The sequence below is a fragment of the Triticum dicoccoides genome, chromosome 3A (assembly GCF_002162155.2).
Source record: "Triticum dicoccoides isolate Atlit2015 ecotype Zavitan chromosome 3A, WEW_v2.0, whole genome shotgun sequence".
Taxonomy (NCBI): domain Eukaryota; kingdom Viridiplantae; phylum Streptophyta; class Magnoliopsida; order Poales; family Poaceae; genus Triticum; species Triticum dicoccoides.
This window is the reverse complement of record NC_041384.1, coordinates 40,687,591-40,700,072: the sequence shown is the minus strand read 5'-3', so window position 1 is coordinate 40,700,072 and position 12,482 is coordinate 40,687,591. Positions and strand designations below refer to the sequence as shown.

The window sequence follows — 12,482 nt, the reverse complement described above, 5'->3', positions numbered from 1 at the left end:
ATAACCAACTCGCAACTAGGGGGGTGTCTTTTTGTCAAGGGGTCCCCAGTTGCAAGTTGACCATCAACTCGCAACTAGGGTGTGTGTCATTTTGTCACAGGGTCTCCAGTTACATGTCAAGCATCGACTCGCAACTAGGGGGTGTGTGTTTGTTGAGGACCCCTAGTTGCAAGTTGACCATCGACTCGCAACTAGGGTGTATGTGTGCCGAGGGTCCCCTCGCAACTAGAGGGGTGTGTGTTTGTTGAGGACCCCCAGTTGCAACCCGCTCATCGACTCGCAACTAAGGATGTGTGTGTGCGTGTGTGCGTGTGTGTGTGTGTAGAGGGTCACTAGTTGCATGTCGATAACCGACTCACAACTAGGGGTGTGTGTCTGTCTTTTTGTCAAGGGTCCCCGGTTGCATGTCGATAACCAACTCACAACTAGGGGTGTGTGTCTGTCTTTTTGTCAAGGGTCCCCGGTTGCATGTCGAACATCAACTCGCAACTAGGAGGTGTTCGTTCATTTGAGAACCCCCAGTTGCAAGTTGACCATTAACTCGCAACTAGGGGTGTGTGTGTGTGTCTTTTTGTCAAGGGGTCCCCAGTTGCAAGTTGACCATCAACTCGCAATTATGGTGTGTGTATGTCTCTTTTTGTCAAGGGGTCCCCAGTTGCATGTGAAGCATCGACTCGTAACTAGGGGGGTGTTTTTTTAGGACACCAGTTGCAAGTCGCTCATCGACTCGCAACTAGGTGTGTGTGTGTGTATGTGTTTATTCGTGGCCTCCAGTTGCAAGCTGACCATCCACTCGCAACTAGGGGATGTGTGTGTGTATGTGTGTGTGTGTTTTTTTATTCGTGGCCCACAATTGCAAGTTTACCATCAACTCGCAACTAGGGTGTGTGTGTGTGTGTCTATGTGTGTGTGTGTCTCAAAAGTCCGCAACTGCATGTCGATAACCAACTCGCAACTAGGGGTGTGTGTGTGTGCGTGTTTTGTTGTGGCCCCCAGTTGCAACCCGCTCATCGACTCGCAACTAAGGATGTGTGTGTGTGTGTGTGTGTATTTGTAGAGGATCACTAGTTGCATGTCGATAACCGACTCACAACTAGGGGTGTGTGTGTGTCTTTTTGTTAAGGGTCCCCAGTTGCATGTCGACCATCAACTCGCAACTAGGATGTGTGTTTGTTGAGAAACCCCAGTTGCAAGTTGACCATCAACTCGCAACTAGGGTGTGTGTGTGACTCTTTTTGTCAAGGGGTCCCCAGTTGTAAGTTGACCATCAACTTCGCAACTAGGGTGTGTGTGTCTCTCTCTTTTTGTCAAGGGGTCCCCAGTTGCATGTCAAGCATCGACTCGCAACCAGGGTGTGTGTGTTTTGTTAAGGACACCCAGTGGCAAGTTGCCCATCGACTCGCAACTAGGTATGTGTGTGTGTGTGTTTGTGTGTCTATATATTCATGGCCCCCAGTTGCAAGTTGATCATCAACTCGCAACTAGGGGATATGTGTGTGTGTGTGTGTGTTTATTCGTGGCCCACAATTGCAAGTTTACCATCAACTCGCAACTAGGGTGTGTGTGTGTGTGTCTCAAGGGTCCGCAACTACATGTCGATAACCAACTCGCAGCTAGGGGTGTGTGTGTGTGTCTTTTTGTCAAGGGTCCCTAGTTGCAAGTTGACCATCAACTCGCAACTAGGGTGTGTGTATGTGTGTGTCTTTTTGTCACGGGGTTTTCAGTTGCATGTCAAGCATCGACTCGCAACTAGGGTGTGTGTGTGTGCGCCGAGGGTCCTCAATTTGCATGTCGATAACCGACTTGCAACTAGAGGTGTGTGCGTGTGTGTCCTTTTGTCAAGGGGTCCCCAGTTGCATGTCAAGCATCGACTCGTAACTAGGGTGTATGTGTTTTGTTGAGGACACCCAGTTGCAAGTTGCCCATCGACTCGCAACTAGGTGTATGTGTGTGTTTATTCGTGGCCCACAATTGCAAGTTTATCATCAACTCGTAACTAGGGTGTGTGTGTCTATGTGTGTGTGTGTGTGTCTCAAGGGTCCGCAATGCATGTCGATAACCAATTCGCAACTAGGGAGTGCGTGTGTGTGTTTTGTTTTGGCCCTCAGTTGCAACCCGCTCGATAACCTTTTTGTCATGGGTCATTATTTTTTTTATAGATCCCAATTCCATTTTTGATAGATCTTTTGTTCGTTTTTGATGGAATAAAAATTTACAAGGTACTTTTCCATAAGAGAAAAAAGGATTTCTACTTTGTTTTTAATATAACTGCAATTTTTTAGCCGCTAGTTTTTACTGTGATCAATATTGTATAGTCATTATTTTTTACACAAACAATCTAACTCTATTTTTGTAGGAGCATACATGCCACTTTGGTTCAGCTCAGTTCAACTGAGCGCCGCGATTTGAACTGTAGAACCCCTCGGCTTGCTGGTGAATTTTGTGTAGGTAAGGTTGGGCAGTAGGGGAATGAGGATTTTGATTCATTGAGCTTGAGCCAGGAATTTTTTGATAAAGACTGAATCTGTTAGAGAATTTGTTCAGTAAGACTGAATTTGTTAGATTCATACCAGCTGAACATCATGTTTGTGATACTAAATAATGGGAGGAATATATATGAATAATTGAAGTTTTTCTCCCTCTGTTTGTTCTCACTTATTGCATACTGTATCTAACTGTACACACACTGTATGTAAAAGATTCAGAAAACTGAATTATTGGTTCAGTCAATTTATCTAGATCTCTCAATCTCTGCTACAGCTACCACTTCTGACATCTAGCTAAAAAATCTGCCACACACTGGATCTAGATATGAAATTTTTTGTCTCTCTTTATTTTTGCCACAATACAACTGATTCAGGCTCTGATCTAGATGCTGTTCACTATCAATTTTTTGTCACAGACCAACCACCAATTTTTTTGTTCCGTCAAGAAAGAAACAAGCAAAAGCATGCTGATTTTCGGATGGGGTTCAGAAGAAGCATATCACACAGAAGGATCTTGAAAGGAAGATTAAGAAAACCCACCTTGGTAAGAGGCACCACTGCCCCGCATTTTTCTCTCCTGCAAGTTTCTTTGTTCCTTTGTCCCAGATCTTCAATTTCTTGTGTGTGTGTTCTTTGTGGTGGTGACAGGGGCAAGATCATCATCACCTGACAAAAAGAACGCCCCACTTTTTTGCCATCTTTTCTATCAAGCTTGTTTACAAGCAAAGTGCCCAAATTTCTTTTTTGAGACAAGAAGTGCCCAGACCTGGAGTCGCACAAGGCCTGGTCCCAAGAATTATTTTTCTAGAACAAACAAAGAAGCCCACAAACAAAAGGCCTGGGCTAGGAAACTTACCGGGAGTGTGGGTGGGTGGAGGACGAGGAGGACGGCCCAGTCTTGAAAGCGTCAAACTAAAAAGGACGAGCAACGACGGGTGACAAACAATCAAACAACGGAACGAACAGGTGGGATCGAGAGGGCTATAAATAGGATGAGGTCATCTTAGATGTGACATAATTATGTCACATCTAGATGTGTTCTAGACAGACCCAAACACTAAACCCTATATCGGGCAACCACCTCGTAAGCGTGGCCGCCTTGTCCTGCCGCACCAACGTCCGCGTCCGTGCCATCGGCGCTGTCGTCCCTCCAGCGGCGCAAGGATGCCGGGGTCCGCGGTAGCCCTATCCAGCGGCTGCCTGATGCTCGTGGTGGAGCCGCTCTGCTTCCTGTTGCGCGGTGCGAAGGGCCGCCCTGGCCACTACTGAAGGCGCTGGCGGCGGCCTTGCCCTTGCCGGCATTGGCGGAGCAGTCGCTAAGAGACCCCTCCTCGCCGATCTTGGCGAGCTTGCCGTCAAGGTGGGGGTGGCGCCTGGCGGCCGTCTTGGCGGTGGTGACAGAGCGGTCTAGTGCCCACGCTGCGGCGAGGTCCAGGTCGTTGCGCACCCATTTCGGTGCACGTCCGTCTTGGCGAACGAGGAGCGGCGACCGGCATTGCGCCAGTCGTACCTCGTCTGCTGTCGCGTCGTGCACTCGGCCTCGGACACCACGCCCCGAGAGCTGGAGGCGCCGCCGAAACCACCGCCACCGAGGTAGTGGAGGATGCAGCCACACGCCTTGGCGATCGCGAGCGGCAGCTCCTTCTTCGTCTGCCGGTGATGGCATCGTGGTGGCGACGAGGGCCCGTTGATCTGCACGTAACGGTTGTGCGGCGGGGGTGACGCTAGCTTGTCCTTCATGCGGCAGCTGCGCTGGAGGGATGCCAGCTCCTGCTTTACACGACCCTCGATGTGGAGGCCTCGGTTGCGCGACAGGGATGCCGACTACTCCTTCACCTGCCAGAGTGGGGATGCGGGCTCCCGCTTAACGCGGAGCGGCGGGGACAGTGACACCTCGTTCACACGCGATGGCAACACTGGAGCCGTACCCATCTGATGGAGCCAAAGCTCCGTCATGATCTCCATCTGACGGACGAGTTCTTTGTCCGTCAGGGCCGCCTCCGAGAGGAGATGGGCCCGCTGTTGCTGCTGGTCCTCCTCGTCGCCGGAGGAGCCCGCCGCCGTCGATGCGGATGGTCCAGGTGAGCGAGGGCGGCGACGCCATGATCCGCCGGACGACGACTTGCCACCGTGGCCACCGGTCGGCGCGGAGAACCAAGACTTTGGCATCGCCGCCAGCCTCGGAGAGGAGGAAGGGATCGGCGAGGGGGAGGAGGATGCTTGGGATGGTGTTGTTCTAGATGGTGCCGGAGCACCACTTAAATAGCCGCGGCAAGGCCAGGCGGAGGGAAGGTCAGCCCACTTCAATGCGGCACAGTGGCCGGGATTGGTTTCTCGGGACGCGGAGTTCGCACAGAAGCGGCCGTGACGCCTAAGAGGTCGCGTCCGTCTGCGCCGCCTTCCCGTTTGGTCAAATCGCCGCATCAATGCCGGCCACTGCATGCTTTGCGCCGGCATGAATGCGACGCGGTAAGTGGCGCGACGCGTGAGATGGAAAACATGGGAAGGGCGGGTGGTGGTTTGGGTGGGCCAAGGCGGTCAGAAATGGGCTTGGGAGCGGTCCGGACTCCCGGAAACTTCCCCATGTTTGTCGTCATTTTGCGGGAAACGTGTCCGAACAGCGCCTCGGACCGATACATGCCCGCATGGATGGCTTCCGCGGTCCGGACTGTTGCGGGAGGTTTGAGGGTCAGCATTGGAGATAGCCTTATTGCCAGACTGATGTACTGGTGTACTTAATTAATACTAGTAGAACGGCCGTGCGTTGCCACGGGCTTTTCGAATGTTTTACTGGTTGCATATGTAAACATAAGGCATATCAAATTTGTGTAAAAAAGATAGCCACGGGATAACAGAACAATGTTGCTCTGGTTGTATTTGTCCTGGCAGTTTTATCTCTTCTTCCATTGGTTCCAAATTTCCTCGACACACATCCTGTTTCTCGTACCCCACCGACAAGACATAATTTGCTCTTCCCTCACCCTCTTTTATCTCGTCCCACTCCTTGCTCTAGCCTTGGTATCATCACTCTATGTCACTCCATACAATTTCATTGTGACATGATAAGCTAGTTCTTACTATGCTTGTCATTTGTTATTTTTATGGATTAGTAACACTCATATGTAGGTGTGTGTTTATCAGCTATTTGGATTTTGGACTATGAGGCCATTCAAATAAATGCTTCCTATGATTTTCTTGAACAGAGGTCAAAGCAAGCGTAGCAAAAACATACTGGTTTGGGAAGATGAAAACACAATATGCATGAACTCTTACTGAAATCTGATGATGATATTTAGAAAATGAAGATTGTTCCATCACTACATGCTTGGCCACCAAATAGAATTTTAACCACAGAGACATACGAAAAATAATATAAGTGCATGTTGGATGCCATACCATTTATTTCTAAAGTCATAGTGAACTTTTCAGAACAAGTATTGAAACCATTGGTCTTTCTTTAAAAATTTGAAAACTCGTTCGCAAACTCAGATGTCTTTCTCCCACTTCGCTACAAATGTGTATAGATCGGAAGCTGTACAGAAACTTTTTCTTCCTAGTATAGAAGAAAATAATATATAGATGATGAGTTACCATGAAAAGCTGGACAGTAGCACTATTCTGAATCTTCGGAAACACCTGGGGCAACGATACATATGCTCCGGTGGAGCAAATTCACATGTTAGTATATATATTCTTCAGAAGAGTACCCAGATGCGTACTAAAACTAAAACGTATGTATCATGAAATCATAAAACAAAAATGAGTAGCCCCTTTTCCATCATCCGCAATTCAAGATTGCCAGTCAAGAGCAAACTCTTTTATAGGATAAGAATTCTAAAAAGCCAAATCATCATATTTGTTAGATCTGAAAAAAGGACCAACATGTTCATGAATTGGAATAGAGAAGAAAGCTCACCTGGGCATGATGCCATCGAGCGTGTAGTTACTCATCTCCAGCCCAGCCATCTTCTTTCTAATCGTTCTCGGCTTCTCGCGTGCTCCATCTTCACGTACCGCTCCTTCTGTGTAAGGAGCAGCATAAGCCAGCCGCGATTCGCGCTCTGCGACGCGGTTTGTCGGTACCTCATTCTTCTCAAGATGTGGTGTCGTTTGGTGTGGTCGGTCTCTTCCGTCCCACTGAGACTTGTAACTAATGGGTGTTACGGTTTGATGGCGAGCAATGAGATGGCCTTGCTTGATGCACGTCGGTCGGTGGATGGATGCCTCTGCAAGTGATGAAAGCAAGCAGCGAGTCATATGCATGCAACCCGTCGAACGTGTCGATCGGTAGCGGAGTTGACACACAGCGACGGTGGCGCTCGTTCTCTCTCGGCGCCCACCTGCCCGAGAAGCGCACGAACCTCCGACGCTCCGGCCGTTGCACGCGGACGCCGCTTCAGGACCACTCGCCGGGCTGGGCCGGGTTGCTGGCGAGGTCCGGTCCGCACTCCGCAGCAAACAGTGGGAGAATAGCAAGGTCTCGTCGCTAGCGTGGTAAGGAAGGAACGACGCCGGCCGTATTGTAAAGGTATATAAATCGGAAATTCAATTCTGAGCACGGGCTCAGATGCTCCCGATATCCCAGGCATCCCTTTTTTTTTCAGCACTAGGCAGTATTTCTCTCCCGTATATCTGCGTATTTGCTCAGAAATAATAACAGGCCCACCTCATTTATTGCTGTTTGTTGGGGAAGCATCGTCCCGGTCCATAGAAAACGCTAATGGCCCTGATGTTTTCCTGGGCCTTGCTGTACAGGCTTTCCACCTCAGCCGGCTTACTTCGTCTTCCCCACACCAAGTTTCATCTGTGGAGTCCGAGGGGAGTCAAAACTTAATCCTAGCTCAGGTCTAATTGCCCCTAAAAAAAAACTCTGGTCTAATTCACCTAAAAAAAGCTCAGGTCTAATCACACTGCAAAATTCGTCATGAGCACTCATTCGCGATTCAGGATGCAAGTGGAAGTCTGCGACGTGTCCACCATCTTTGGCACCGTCTGCAAGCGCTAATTGCAGGATTAACAACCTCCGCGTCCGCGAGTTCATTGCCTGCTGTGCCAGGCTGCTTTGTAGTATAGAATAATTGTTGCTATGCAACTAGCTGCCCGCTGCTATGCAACCGATGAATAGTCTTGCCACTGAATAATTTTGTTGGCAAACTTTTTTATAAACTGAACAACAAACATCTGTCAGGAAAGGCCAATATGCAGTATTGCTTGGTCTGTACTGTATTGATTTTACAAGCTGATATGGTCAACGGAGGACAAAACATTGCGAGCGCCTCCCGGTAGCACCATGATCAACTTTGCATACTAGCTGCTATACACATCAAGATATTACTGTGAATAGTTATTCTAGGTATAGAAGGTGAACACAGTTATTCTAAACACAGATTTTACTTTGAATAATTATTCTAAACACATATTAATAACCAAAAGTACAGATCTTCAATATTTCAGAATATTAAATACATGAAATGAGCATTGAAAATTCAGAATTTCTCATCTGAGTTCCTCTTTCTTGACGCCTCTTCATCTCTGCTTCTTGGTTCTGCACACGAACTCCTTTTTGAGGTATCGATCCTCCTAATTAATTAAGCCATCAAAGTACCAGCAGAAAAGCCATTAGCTTGATTGGAACCGGCTAGAACTTGCACATCAATTTTGTTAAGAGACAAGAGCCATGAATACAATGATTATCACTGGAATTAGAAAATCTGTTCGGAACAACGTCAAACTAATATTAACCTGAGTTACTCTAGGATAAGATATTTAGCACAAGAGATGCAATGGACACAAATCGTTTTCCCTTCAACTGTTTCAGGCACATCCCAGGTGGCAATGTGCTACGCAAGGCCTTCCGCGATAGCTGTCTTTACATGTTTGATCTTCAGACATGTCAGCAATCATTCTGATAACCTAAGAGAATCAACATAATTCATATCTATGAGATTACCAACAGAGAATTGGAAGTAAAAGACTAACTGTTTGTTTATCAGTTCACAATGTGGATTTACCTCGTTGCGTATGTTGCCGAGATCAGCCTTTAAGTTCTTAAGTACAATGGCTGCTGCACCATCATCCTCATGGATCAACCCAAGAAGCAAGTGTTTTAAGAAAATATAATGTGCATTAGCAGCAATAGCAACAAAGAATAATGATAAAGATAATAAAAAGAAGTCGCAATGCTTAACAATCCACTAAGGCCTCGTTCGGTTGCGTGCCAAACCGAGTGGATTGAAGGGGTTTGAGGGGGATTTAAACCTCTTGTAAGTCAAAATACAAACCAATCCTTGCCAATCCCCTCCAATCCTCTTGGGGAGAGGATTAACCGAACAAGCCCTAAAGATATTCTATGACGAGGAAATACAGTTGACCATAATGTACTTTGGATCTATGAAATGTTTTATCACAGCTCATTTTCTTGATTGCAATCAGAATTGGGCCATCACTGGAATCAACTGCATTGTTATTTCAGTTCAGTTTGGCTGAGTGACAAAAATTCTGACTTAAATTTGACTGAACCAGAGTTGGATGAAATTTGTGTGCTATTTTAATTCTGCTCAAATTCAGGTTCACTTAAATATTTTGCCGCAATGCCATTTCGAGCGAAATATATATATATATATATATATATTCTTATTCTTATGCCTACTAAATGATATGCAATTTTGGTGAAATTTTATGGAAATGAGAACCATATGTCTGGACAAAACAGTCCCTAAAAAATGTTTGTGCTGATAAATTGATGTGCATCAGCATTTAAATTGACTGAATCAGGAACCGTCGACGAGTTGTAAACATTTTTCTCAAGTGATTGAACATTTACATCAGTATTGAGACATCGGTATTGACTGAATCAGGAACTGTCGATGGGCATGGAGTTTTATCCGGCAGAGCACTGCCCAGCCGTAGCCTGTAACGAGTGAACAGCTAACTCAGTTTGCTTAGGACTGCAACAAAATATGAGGTGCAGCTGAGCTCGAACAAAATATGAGGTGCAGCTGCGCCCTCTTCTGCCAGAGCACTGCCCAGCCGTATTCCGCTTTTCAGTCGAACTAGCTCTGACACATCTGTCCCTCTTTTCCCAATCCCAACGCATCAGCCAACGAACAAGATATGAGGTGCAGCTGAGCTCGAGCACCGAATTGCCACTCTCTATATAAATTGTAATCGGCCGGGAGAAGAAAAAGGGGAAGGATTCGTGAGGAGACGCGCGATCGAAAAACCGAGTCGCTGGAATCGGATCGCTGGACAATCTCGTCCATCGTGGCGTCGGCAGTGATTGAGCGGAGGAGAGGAAGGAGACGAGGTCGTCTCGTCTCGTCTCGGTGGGAAAAAAGACGTCTTTAGTCGCCGGAGAAGTATAGCTAGCCGGAGAGAAAGGGGACGCGATGGGATGGAGCTCGGTTCGGTTAGCGAGAGGGCGAGGCCGTCCGCATCCGCATTCGAGCGGCTCCGACGTGCGCGTCAGTGCGAGGAATGGATCCTGCTGGGAATTGATCGAGTTGCACGATCCCGTCCGTGGCGGCAGTAGCACTGCACTGACCGGAGGAGAGGAAGACGGAGGGGAAGGGGTGGCGAAGCAAGCCGGGTTGGGTTGCGCAGCGTTGGGTCCCTGCAGTGGCGGCATGCTGTTGATGTGCCGCCGGTGAGCGCGCAAGCCCCACCGGCGGCAGGGCAGGCAGGCGATGTACCTTGTTGAGGCGTTCTGTTGGCGACGACCGCTTCAGTATGGTGGAAGACGGCTACAACAGGAGCATGTGCGATCCGGCAGAAGAGGGCGCAGCGGCGGCGGTCGCTATGCGAAAGAAGACGTGGGGGAAGGCAGGAAGTAGAATTGAAGACAATAAAGATTCGGAGATTGGTTGGGAAGGATTGGAGAAGAAAAGGTAAGTCATGATTCTCTTCATAACAGTTGATTGAGTTTTTTCTTAAATTCCGTTATTTGTTTCCTTAAAATTTGTTATTTTATTTCTTAAAGCAAATTGCATTGATGGGAGGGATCGTGTGATTTAGGTAAGTTAAGAAAGTTAGACTTGTGATCTTTTATACCTTAGAAAAGTATTGGTTTACAAGGAAAGAGTGAAAAGGAAAATAAACCGATGGAAAAGGGGTATGGGGAGGGGACAAAAAAAAAACCAATCAAAAAAACCGGACGAAAGTGGTGGGACGAAAAAAACCTAGACGCAATCCTACCAACTGCTCCATTAGGAGTAGAGACTAGTAGAATGGCCGTGCGTTGCCACGGGCTTCTGAAATCGTCAAAGATAGAGACACTATAACACGGTCCCAATTACATAATAATTTAAGTCCACTTAACTTTGTAATGTAAAGTGATAACAAAATAGCACATTAACAATGTATACATATAAGGGATGATCCAACTAAAAATCTATTAAAAATTACTGAGATATACTTGATGCACTTAACAAATTTTGATGCTTCTATGTCTCTTTCTCCGTCTTCTTTCATCTGGCAGAAATAAACGTGCTAGTAATATGTACCTTTTCACCCGCCCTATCTCATAGATGATCGTGAGCCAGCTGTAATTCCACAATCACCATAATATATATGTTTTACGATATTATATATTGTTTATATTATTAATTACAAAGTTTATGCAATTGGTCTTACACCATCCTGTAAGAACATACCATCCTTCATAAAGCATTCCAAATCGTCGTTTGATAACAAGGCATCTTCAATGTCCACGAACTTGGTTTTCTTAAGGCAGACATGATTGATTCGATGACTGTAATAGCTCTAGGGATACAAACATAGTCTATCGTCATGATACAAAAATGAGCCAAATTTGTATTAAAATGAGACAAATTGGTTGAATACAAAAGGCAATATGATGAAAGAAAGATCGATAATAACATTGAAAAGAATACCTTGTGCGATAACATTTAAATTGACATACTTTTTTGGTTTTTATGAGATATCATTGCCTCCACATCATTATGTTGTGAAAAACTCGGTGGATTTTTGGCCCTTTTCAGCGTCGCCCTTCTCCAACATAAACCAAGTATACTTTGTTTCTTCACTCAAAATTGTGTCTTTTGTGTGATATTCTGAATATATAGAATAAGTATAAAAAGATTTATTTGGATGATCCATGTTTAATTAATATATCTATATCCTTTTTTACTTTAATATATACTAGTAGAGATTAAGAAAGTTAGACCTGTGATCTTTTATACCTTAGAAAAGTATTGATTTACAAGAAAAGAGCGAAGAGGAAAATAAACCCATGGAAAAGGGATAGGGGGAGGGGACGAAAAAACCAATCAAAAAACCGGACAGAAGTGGTGGGACGAAAAAAAAGCTGGACGCAATCCTACCAACTGCTCCATTAAAAATAGAGATTAGGAGTAGAGATAAATCACATTTTTTGCCGAAGACAAACAATTTACTCTAAGCCGGTTTACAGAAGATTAGAAAACGTCTTGCTGAGCCTGTCCAACGTTCCATGAAAGCATCCCCAAATATATTTCTTAGCATCAAAATTATTTATGCTTATAGGCATCTTGAGTCGTTTCTACGGAGCTCAACTAACGGGGCAGCAGCAGTTGCTTCTGTCGTTACAGAAGGCTCCGGGCACCGGCGGCGCCCGCACGCCGCCGCAGAACTTCTTGCACCGGTGATCGGTGCAGTGCGGGAAGTAGTTGGAGTAGCACGACGCCGGCACAAAAGAAGCAGCAAGATCATCCATCTGGAAAGCAACTGTGTACTAAATCTTCTGATCTCAGAGACCGTGCAAATCAAATACGTATTACTAACCTCTTTGTGGGCATCGCATGAGGAGAGGAGGAGGGTGGCAGCCATGACCACCACGAGGGCGGCCACGAAGCTGCAGCACAGGGTGCTCGTCTTCTTCATCGCCATGGCGTACAGTACAGTAGAGTAGAGCAAAGACGCTAGTCAGCTACGCTTGCGTACGTGCAGTTCGTCTTCCTTTCTTTGTGTTGTTATTATTGTAGTGACTCAGTTGTGTGT

At 46.4% G+C, this 12,482-nt stretch overlaps 1 long non-coding RNA gene across 1 annotated transcript; it reads right to left on the bottom strand.

The window, feature by feature from the left end:
• Positions 1–7,608: 7,608 nt before the first annotated feature.
• On the bottom strand, positions 7,609–12,037 carry LOC119266921. The gene is made up of 2 exons (XR_005132206.1): positions 8,498–12,037; positions 7,609–8,399 (listed from the first exon to the last, which is right to left on the bottom strand). It is a non-coding gene; the product is annotated as an uncharacterized LOC119266921 (long non-coding RNA).
• Positions 12,038–12,482: the final 445 nt, after the last annotated feature.